The sequence below is a fragment of the Hyperoodon ampullatus genome (assembly GCF_949752795.1).
Source record: "Hyperoodon ampullatus genome assembly, chromosome: 11".
Lineage (NCBI taxonomy): Eukaryota > Metazoa > Chordata > Mammalia > Artiodactyla > Ziphiidae > Hyperoodon > Hyperoodon ampullatus.
This window is the reverse complement of record NC_136924.1, coordinates 68,389,952-68,400,001: the sequence shown is the minus strand read 5'-3', so window position 1 is coordinate 68,400,001 and position 10,050 is coordinate 68,389,952.

Below are 10,050 nucleotides of genomic sequence, written 5' to 3'. Positions count from 1 at the left end.
TGCCTCTCAAATGCTCCAGATTGCGGGAGAGATCGGAAGAGTGGAGATGAACACCCAGTGTCACCACTAGTACCCTTAAAGTGGAGGGAGCCTAGGGCAGGGCTTTCACTAGTACAGTTGGTGAATATATACGGATTCAGGTAAAGTTCCCCTTCTGAGCAGACACAGTCCTGTACCAGTGTTCATGATTTGGCAAGCAGAGTGTGCTTGCTAGATTTTAGTCCTATTTGCCGCTTCAGCTGGGTACCCTTCCGCAGTGAGCAACCTGTACAGCCATACATGGCAGCCTAGCTGCTTCAACTTTCTTCAGCAAACTCTCCCATCATCTTCTGGCTCTTAGTGACTAAGATTCATCTGTAGGGAAATTTCTTCATCAAGCTTTTGTATCCTGAGAAGTAATTCTTTCCCTTCTCTGAATATTTCCATTCTTCTAAACATTTCTAATAGAAGCAAATGCTTCTAATTTGAAAAAAAAGTGTGTCTCTCAACTGATTTCTTGGTGAGGCAAGTAGACTCACAGTAACAGTACTTAAGAACTCTACAAAAGGAAACCCTTATCTCTTAGCTCTGTCAGTTGAGTAACTGTGTTTCCTTGTTGGCTGGAGATTCCCTTAAACCACCACAGAAACCCCAGCACCAATCCATTGAGATGAGCATGTTTTAGAGATGGGCCAGATGGAAAGAGTCCAGATTCCATCTGTTTATTATATAGATGTGGCCACTGTCCAAATCTTGTAGAATTGCCAGGAGAGAAAAAAAATCACAAGGCGGTGCATTTTGAGGGTGATCACAGTTCTTTGGATTATTTTAAAAGCTCTGTCTGTTCCGTGTGTGTGTGTGTGTGTGTGTGTGTGTGTGTGTGTGTGTAAAGGACACCTTCCAGGTCTCTCTAGATCCAGGCAGGCCTGGATTTGAACTTCTGATCTATTGCTTATTAGCTGTATCAGGGCTGGTTAATTCATGTTGCTGTCCTTCAGTATCTCCATCTATGTCAAAGGGTTGGTGTGAGAAGCAAGAGATTGTAGAGACCATTCATGAAGAGCACTTAACGTAGTGATCAGCACATATTAAATGACTGATAAATGGCAGCTGTTATTATTGGTAATAATATTTTTTTCAAATAGGAATTAAACACCCTTGGGTTGTATATCCACAATTTTTAAAAAATTGGGGTATAGTTTTTTTACAATGTTAGTTTTGACTGTACAGTGAAGTGAAGTGGAGTTCCCTGTGCTATACAGCAGGTTCTTATTAGTTACCTATTTTATACATATTAGTGTATATATGTCCATCCCAATCTCCTGGTTCATCCCACCCCCTGCTTTCCCCCCTTGTGGTAATAATAATTTGTTATTATTTAAATTTTCATTAATATTTTATTGTTTGCAAGGCTTCAACTCCCTCAAAGCATTTCTAACACTGAGCTAATGGATTCCCTGCATCCCTCAGACTTGAGACCTTCGGGAATAATTCACAATTGTGCTTCCTGCAATATAGCCTTAAGGATAAATTCAAATATGCCAGTAGTAATTTTTTCACTTTAATTCAGCATTTGAATTTGTGGAGTACTTTCTTGGTTTAAGATGCTGGGCTGGTTAGAACTGCAAAGATATTTGTCCCAGGATCCCTTCCTTCAGGTACTTCCTAAGACATGCACAATGACTGTGACACAATATCTTTCTCCACTACACTCTCCACATAAACTCCTGGAGAGCAAAATTGCTGCCTGGTTTGTGGTTGTACCTCCAGCATCTAGCCTAGTGCCTGGCAAGTGGCAAGTACTCAAAACAGATATTTCTGAATGAATAAAAGCAGTAGATGATGTATATCTGCTCTAGATGTCTTTCTCCAAGTCTTATCTCTAGCTCCATGCCCAACCATTCTCTTATCTCCACACAACTTTATGTCCAAATGTGTCACACATACTGCATTTCACAGTGCATGATCACTCAGCTTTGTACGTGCTGTTCCTACTCTCTGAATGCCCTTCCTTCCTCTGCCTGTTGAGCTTCTAAGCGTCCTTGTTGATCCAGTGAAGCACCAGCTCCTCAGTGGATCCTTCCTTGACCTTCCAGAGTTAATCACACTCTTCTTGGTACTCTCTTGGTATTTTGAACGAGGCTGCCCCTATCATTTGCAGGACTCAGGCAAGAGCAAAAATGGACATCCACATACCACATGTCCAAATGTTTAAGTTATAAATCAAACCAATCAATGGTTGAAGAAAATATGTTCTATCTTCTTCCCTTGTCAAAGGTATACAGTAACAGAATAAAAAATATGAGACAACATTAGTTTTATAAGACTGAAATTTGGCAAAATATTGAAGATGGCTGAATTTAATTTAACCATCATTACTAAGCACCATTTAATTTATAGGCTGGAAATATTTAGATGAGTAGTAAAAAAAGATATGCAGAAAGATTGGTTCAAGATGGCGGAGTAGAAGGACATGAGATCACTTTCTCCTGTGAGAGCACCAGAATCACAACTAGCTGCTGAACAGTCATTGACAGGAGGACACTGGAACTCACCAAAAAAGATACCCACATCCAAAGACAAAGGAGAAGCTGCAATGAGATGGTACAAGGGGCGAAATCACAATGAAATCAAATCTCATAACCACAGGGTGGGTGACTCACAAATTGGAGAACAATTATACCACAGAAGTCCACCCACTGGAGTGAATGTTCTGAGCCCCACGTCAGGCTTCCCAACATGGGGGTCCCGCAATGGGAGGAGGAATTCCCAGAGAATCAGACTTTGAAGGCTAGCAGGATTTGATTGCAGGACTTTGACAGGACTGGGGGAAAGAGAGACACCACTCTTGGAGGGCACACACAAAGTAGTGTGTGCACCAGGACCTGGGGAAAGGAGCAGTGACCCCATAGAAGACTGAACCAGACTTACCTGCTAGTGTTGGAGGGTCTCCTGCAGAGGTGGGGGTGGCTGTGGCTCACCATGGGGACAAGGACACTGGCAGCAGAAGTTCTGGGAAGTGCTCCTTGGCATGAGCCCTCCTGGAGTCTGCCATTAGCCACACCAAAGAGCCTATAGGCTCCAGTGCTGGGTTGCCTCAGGCCAAACAACCAACAGGGAGGGAACTCAGCCCCACCTATCAGCAGACAAGCAGATTAAAGTTTTACTGAGCTCAGCCCACCAGAGCAACACCCAGCTCTACCCACCACCAGTCCCTCCCATCAGGAAGCTTGCACAAGCCTCTTAGATAGCCTCATCCACCAGAGGGCAGACAGCAGAAGCAAGAAGAGCTACAATCCTGCAGCCTGTGGAACAAAAATAACATTCACAGAAAGTTAGACAAAATGAAAAGGCAGAAGAAAATGTACCAGATGAAGAAACAAGATAAAACCCCAGGAAAACAACTAAGTGAACTGCAGATAGATAATCTTCTAGAAAAAGAATTCAGAATAATCACAGTGAAGATGATCCAGGACCTCAGAAAAAGAATGGAGGCAAAGGATGGACCTAAAATCTGTCATACACAATGAAGTAAATCACAAAGAGAAAAACAAATACCATATGCTAACACATATATATGGAATCTAAAAAAAAAAAAAAAAAGAAGGTTCTGAAGAACCTAGGGGCAGGACAGGAATAAAGACACAGACAAAGATTGTACTTGAGGACACAGGGAGTGGGAAGGATAAGCTGGGATGCAGTGAGAGAGTGGCATGGACATATATACACTACCAAATGCCAAATAGATAGCTAGTGGGAAGCAGCCACATAGCACAGGGAGATCAACTCTGTGCTTTGTGACCACCTAGAGGGGTGGGATAGGGAGGGTGGGAGGGAGGGAGATGCAAGAGGGAAGAGATATGGGAACATATGTATATGTATAACTGATTCACTTTGTTATAAAGCAGAAACTAACACACCATTATAAAGCAATTATAATCCAATAAAGATGTAAAAAAAAAAAAGAATGGAGGCAAAGATCGAGAAGATGCAAGAAGTGTTTAACAAAGACCTAGAAGAATTAAAGAACAAACAAACAGAGATGAATAATACAATAACTGAAATGAAAAATACACTAGAAGGAATCAATAGCAGAATAACTGCGGCAGAAGAACAGATAAGTGACCTGGAAGACTGAAGGTGGAATTCACTGCCACGGAACAGAATAAAGAGAAAAGAATGAAAAGAAATGAAGACAGCCTAAGAGACTTCTGGGACAACATTCACATTATAGGGGTCCCAGAAGGAGAAGAGAGAGAGAAAGGACCCTAGAAAATATTTGAAGAGATTATAGTCAGAAACTTCCCTAAGATGGGAAAGGAAATAGCCACCCAAGTCCAGGAAGTACAGAGAGTCCCAGGCAGGATAAACCCAAGGAGAAACATGCTGAGACACATAACAATGAAATTGACAAAATTAAAGACAAAGAAAAATTATTAAAAGCAACAAGGGAAAAATTACTAATAACATACAAGGGAACTCCCATATGGTTAACAGCTGATTTCTCAGCATAAACTCTACAAGCCAGAAGAGAGTGGCACAATATATTTAAAGTGATGAAAGGGAAGAACCTACAACCAAGATTACTCTACCTGGAAAGGATCTCATTCAGATTCAACGGAGAAATCAAAAGCTTTACAGACAAGCAAAAGCTAAGAGAATTCAGCACCACCAAACCAGCTCTACAACAAATGCTAAGGGAACTTCTCTAAGTGGGAAACACAAGAGAAGAAATAGACCTACATAAGCAAACCCAAAACAATTAAGAAAATGGTAATAGAAACATACATATTGATAATTACCTTAAATGTGAATGGATGAAATGATCCAACCAAAAGACACAGGCTCGCTGAATGGATACAAAAACAAGACCTGTATATATGCTGTTTACAGGAGACTCACTTCAGACCTAGGGACACATACAGACTGAGAGTGAGGGAATGGAAAAAGATATTCCATGCAAATGGAAATCAAAAGAAAGCTGGAGTAGCAATACTCATATCAGATAAAATAGACTTTAAAATAAAGAATGTTACAAGAGACAAGGAAGGACACTACATAATGATCAAGGGATCAATCCAAGAAGAAGATATAACAATTATAAATATATACGCACCCAACATAGGGGCACCACAATACATAAGGCAAATGCTAACAGCTATAAAAGAGGAAATTGACAGTAACACAATAATAGTGGGGGATTTTTAACACCTCACTTACACCAATGGACAGATCATCCAGACAGAAAATTAATAAGGAAACACAAGCTTTAAATGACACCATAGATGAGATAGATTTAATATATTTATAGGACATTCCATCCAAAAACAGCAGATTACACTTTCTTCTCACGTACACATGGAACATTCTCCAGGATAGATCATATCTTGGGTCACAAACCAAGCCTTGGTAAATTTAAGAAAATTGAAATCACTTCAAGCATCTTTTCCGACAACAATGCTATGAGATTAGAAATAAATTACAGGGAAAAAAACGTAAAAAGCACAAACACATGGAGGCTAAACAATACACTACTTAACAACCAAGAGATCACTGAAGAAATCAAAGAGGAAATAAAAGAAAACCTAGAGACAAATGACAACAAAAACACGATGATCCAAAACCTATGGGATGCAGCAAAAGCCCTTCTAAGAGGAAGGTTTATAGCAATACATCCTACCTCAAAAAACAAGAAAAAATCTCAAATAAACAATCTAACCTTACACCTAAGGGAACTAGAGAAAGAAGAGCAAACAGAGCCCAAAGTTAGTAGAAGGAAAGATATCTTAAAATCAGAGCAGAAATAAATGAAATAGAAACAAAGGAAACAATAGCAATGATCAATAAAACTAAAAGCTGGTTCTCTGAGAAGATAAAATTAATAAACCTTTAACCAGACTCATCAAGAAAAAGAGGGAGAGGACTCAAATCAATAAAATTAGAAATGAAAAAGGAGAAGTTACAATGGACATCACAGAAATACGAAGCATCATAAGAGACTACTACAAGAAACTCTATGCCATTAAAATGGACAACCTGGAAGAAATGGACAAATTCTTAGAAAGGTATAACCTTCCAAGACTGAACCAGGAAGAAATAGAAAATATGAACAGACCAATCACAAGTAATGCAATTGAAACTGTGGTTAAAAATCTTCCAACAAACAAAATCCAGGACCATATGGCTTCATAGGTGAATTCTATCAAACATCTAGAGAAGAGCTAACACACATCCCTCTCAAACTCTTCCAAAAAATTGTAGAGGAAGGAACACTCCCAAATTCATTCTATGAAGCCACCATCACCCTAACACCAAAACCAGACAAAGATACTACAAAAAAAGAAAATCACAGACCAATATCACTTATGAATATAGATGCAAAAACCCTCAACAAAATACTAGCAAACAGAATCCAACAACACATTAAAAGGATCATACACCATGATCAAGTGGGGCTTATCCCAGGGATGCAAGGATTCTTCAATATTTGCAAATCAATCAGTGTGATACACCATATTAACAAATTGAAGAATAAAAACTATATGATCATCTCAGTAGATGCAGAAAAAGCTTTTGACAAAATTCAGCACCCATTTATGACAAAACTCTCCAGAAAGTGGGCATATTATGTTGAGGAACCTACCTCAACATCATAAAGCACATATATGACAAACCCACAGCAAACATCATTCTCAGTAGTGAAAAACTGAAAGCATCTCCTCTAAGATCAGGATCAAGACAAGGATGTCCACTCACGCCACTATTATTCAACATAGTTTTGGAAGTCCTAGCCATGGCAATCAGAGAGGAAAAAGAAATAAAAGGAATACAAGTTGGAAAAGAAGAAGTAAAACTGTCACTGTTTGCAGTTGACATTATACTATACATAGAGATTCCTAAAGATGCCACCAGAAAACTACTAGAACTAATCAATGAATTTGGTAAAGTTGCAGGATACAAAATTAATGCACAGAAATCTCTTGCATTCCTATACACTAACAACAAAAGATCAGAAAGAGAAATTAAGGAAACAATCCCATTCACCATTGCATCAAAAAGAATAAAATACCTAGGAATAAACCTACCTAAGGAGGTAAAAGACCTGTACTCATAAAACTATAAGACACTGATGAAAGAAATCAAAGATGACATAAGCAGATGGAGAGATATACCATGTTCTTGGATTGGAAGAATCAATATTGTGAAAATGACTATACTACCCAAAGCAATCTACAGATTCATTGCAATCCCTATCAAATTACCAATGGCAATTTTTACAGAGCTAGAACAAAAAATCTTAAAATTTGTATGGAGACACAAAAGACTCCGAATAACAAAAGCAATCTTGAGGGAAAAAAATGGAGCTGGAGGAATCAGACTCCCTGACTTCAGAGTATACTACAATGCTACAGTAATCAAGACAATATGGTACTGGCACAAAAACAGAAATATAGATCAATGGAACAGGATAGAAAACACAGAGATAAACCCTTGTACCTATGGTCAACTAATCTATGACAAAGGAAGCAAGGGTACACAATAGAGAAAAGACAGTCTCTTCAATAATTGGTGCTGGGAAAACTGGACAGCTACATGTAAAAGAATGAAATTAGAACACTCCCTCACACCATACACAAGAATAAACTCAAAATGGATTAAAGACCTAAATGTAAGACCAGACACTATAAAACTCTAGAGGAAAATATAGGAAGAACACTGTTTGACATAAATCACAGCAAGATCCTTTTTGACCCACCTCCTAAGGTAATGGAAATAAAAACAAAAATAAGCAAATGGGACCTAATGAAACTTCAAAGCTTTTGCACAGCAAAGGAAACTATAAACAAGACGAAAAGACAACCCTCAGAATGGGAGAAAATATTTGCAAACGAATCAACGGACAAAGGATTAATCTCCAAAATATATAAACAGCTCATGCAGCTCAATATTAAAAAGAGAAATAACCCAATCAAAAAATGGGCAGGAGACCTAAATAGACATTTCTCCAAAGAAGGCATACATATGGCCAAGATGCACATGAAAAGCTGCTCAACATTACTAATTAGTAGAGAAATGCAAATCAAAACTACAATGAGGTATCACCTCACACCGGTTAGAATGGACATGATCAGAAAATCTAAAAACAACAAATGCTGGAGAGGGTGTGGAGAAAAGGGAACCCTCTTGCACTGTTGGTGGGAATGTAAATTGATATAGCCACTATGGAGAACAGTATGGATGTGCCTTAAAATACTAAAAATAGAATTACCATATGACCCAGCAATCCCATTATTGGGCATATACCCACAGAAAACCATAATTCAAAGATACACATGTACCCCAATGTTCATTGCAATGCTATTTACAATAGCCAGGTCGTGGAAGCAACTGAAATGCCCATCGACAGATGAATGGATAAAGAAGGTGTGGTACATATATACAATGGAATATTACTCAGCCATAAAAAGGAACGAAATTGGGTCATTTGTAGAGATGTGGATGGACCTAGAGACTGTCATACAGAGTGAAGTAAGTCAGAAAGAGAAAAACATATATCATATATTAACACATATATGTGGAATCTAGAAAAATGGTACAGATGAACCGGTTTGCAAGGCAGAAATAGAGACACAGATGTAGAGAACAAACGTATGGACACCAAGGGGGGAAAGTGGCGGGGGTGGGGGTGGTGGTGGTGGTGGTGGGATGAATTGGGAGATTGGGATTGACATATATACACTAATATGTATAAAATGGATAACTAATAAGAATCTGCTTATAAAAATAAATAAATAAAAGATATGCATATTGTCACATTATTATCAGTACATATTATTGTGTACATTTTTATATAGTTATTCCATAAAACAGATTTTTCTTGACTTTAGCAAAGTCATTTATCACGTTGTAATAAAGGTTTTCATTTAATTTGTGTCATATTGGCAGTTAGGCTCTAAGGGATTAAACAATAAAATGTGGGTGTATTCAGTGGGTACAAAATTGGATATATTCATGAGTGCATATTAGAGTAAATGTAAAGTCAAAAAGTTAAAATTATTTCTGTCTTTTCACAAAAGTTATTTCTTCTAAATAGTTTAAATTGTCTACAAAATTTAAAGGCAAAAATACATAGGATAATTAATGCATATCAAAATTTTAAATCAAAATTATTAAACTAAAACTAGTCCATCTCCAAAAAATGTTCATACCAGTGGACTGGTGCTGGGATACCCATGGCAGGTTGACCGTGGGATAAAGAAATGCAGCTGATCCCTTCACAGAGCTAAAGTTCAAGGCTTACCTCTGCAGGGCTCTGTGCCTAATTTACATATATTTAAGTTTAAATGTTTTGGAAAAGTTAATTAAATCTTACTAGGTATTTTCATAAAAGTAAAACCATTTGCAAATCTAGAGTTCAATGTTCATCTAATTACCAATGTAAATAATCAGTATCATAGTTCAGGCATTAGTTAGGTCTAGGTCTACATCTGTAAGTTTAAGAGTAATGACAATGTTTAAAATATTGCCAGTTGTTTTTTCAGAAACCATATGCAACAGTTTTGAATAATGAGATAGTTGGTGGGTATCTTCCAGGCCACAAATTGGAGCATCAGGAGAAGCAAGAAAATTGATGCTCAGTACTGCTGGGAAGTGATGCTATTTATGTAAGAGGAAAGGTATGACAAGGTCATTTGTCTCTCTTGCCTGAGAACTTCCACTGCTCCAATCCTCTTCTCGCTCAAAGCAGTGTTTCACCTCCAGCACTGGGAATAGCATAACCTGTATACCTTCAGGACAGTCATATGCGTATAGTTCAAGGATATGAGGCAAGAGGTGTTTCCTTGCAGGCCTGAAGGATGTTAGTCTTGAGAGCAGTGTTTGGGATTACCAGACACGTGCAGGCATTGAGTGCCAGATCATAAGTAATAGAGTTCATGAGCTCTTCAATAAAATGTGTGTGTGTGGTGGTGTGACATGCTGCCAGTATTCTTTACATAGTGTTACCTCCATGGAGCCCTTGCTTCCTCCAGCAAGAATCCTTGAAATCATCCTGGACCCCTTTCTTTCACA